Here is a 1832-nt window from a genome sequence, read left to right on the forward strand (position 1 = left end):
GGTGAAATGGTCTACCATAACACACAGATGTTTGTTGCCTTGGAGGGAACATTTAAAATTGGTTAACAAGTCAAGGGCAACTCTTTCCCACGGTTTGCTAGTGGTTGGGTACACTTGGATTGGATTAGGACCATTGACATTTCCTTTATGTTGCATACAGACACTACATTTCTTAACATACTCAGAAATGTCAGTTGCCATACGTGGCCAAAAGTATTTCATTCTGGCTTGTTTCACAGAACGATCCATACCAGGGTGTGCAACACCTGGTGCATCATGAATTAGCTGTAGCGCTACATTCACTAGTGACTGTGGAATTACTAACTGGTAAACTCTTCTGCTTGGAGTACCCAACTCGGCTGTTCGATACAGTAATTCTTGGCTCATTACAAAGTCACCCCTCAAGGAAGGTTCCTTGATGTTGGTGAGGGGCTCTTGATTTAGGGAATTGGATCTGTGCTCCAGTTCCCCGAATTAAGCCTGAATGCCTTCCACATCCCCCCCAGGCGCTGTATAATCCTCCGGGTTTAGCGCTTCCCCTTGATTATAATAATAATAATAATAATCATTACAAAGTCACTAATGGGTGCTGGTGGCTTCACAGTAAGAATAAGATCTTCCTGGAGCAGAAATCGAATCACACCAGACCACAAGGGATCGGTTCTTTCTTACTGGAGGAATGAACAAACTCGGTGGAGTGGATGACTCCCTCCGGTTGAAAAAATTAACGCTATAACACGCAATATGAGCAAGGGAGAACGAATCTACTATCTCAAACTGCAAGCACAGGAGAAAATAAATGAACACGGTCAACAATGCTGACATTCTGAGTCGCACACAGTGACACGAGGTATCAACTATAAAGAAACTACACTTACAAACGTTAACATGTGAAAGTTACTCGAGAAATAACTTCTAACAATGCACTGATTACTGTCAACTAGGATGGGATCACCATCTGGAACATTAGGAACAACAACAGACACTCTAGTGAGAACACTAGCTGTAACAGAGACGTCTTTCTGCAGACAGCATGTCACATCAACAAGAGATGGCATTACTAGTTTCAAGTAATCGTTTTCTGACAAGGCATCCCCTGTGGAGAAACTACTACTCGAACTAGCAGACATTGCAGGGATAGGCTGTGCACTCAAGGCAGTCTGAGTGTCCCCGGACACTTGAGGCAACGGAACACTATCCTGCAAGTCTGAAGGTGTAGGTGGAACACAGATGGGAGTGACAGAATTACTAGTGCCTGACCGCTCGGCTACGTTAATAAGTAATGAACGAATCTATGGGAACTTAATCTGAACTTCACATTTCGCAGCACTTTAACAAATCTCAGATACAAGCTGTGAGAACAAACACATTGCTCAAGGGCTAGGTATTGTCTTTCAGTAAGTAAGGAAATGTTGGTACTGTGGACTGATTCATATTGACTTTGACTGGCATGATACACTAAGTGAACATTCAAATGTGACTGGGACATCTTCTCAGTGAACTTACTCAAGTGCATAAGGCAAGAAAAATGGAGAGAATGACACAATAAGCTTAAACGGGAAGAAAATGCTTAACTATTCTGCATAACTAAAAATTGACAGGTCACACAGTAAGCAAAGAACTCACACAAGAAAAATATGCAACTGAACAAACAACACTTTGAAAATCAAGATAACTTGTACTTTACTCAAATCTGATTTGCTCAACTTTTACTTTAAATTGAATAAATGGCACAGTGAGTTGTCTTTACTTTCAATGCAACAGGGAAATACACAACAAAATGATGAATCAATCAAAAAAAATGTTAAAATGGACTCAATAAATCTTGTGCA

The sequence above is a fragment of the Cherax quadricarinatus genome, chromosome 88, assembly GCF_038502225.1.
Source record: "Cherax quadricarinatus isolate ZL_2023a chromosome 88, ASM3850222v1, whole genome shotgun sequence".
NCBI classification, from domain to species: Eukaryota; Metazoa; Arthropoda; class Malacostraca; order Decapoda; family Parastacidae; genus Cherax; species Cherax quadricarinatus.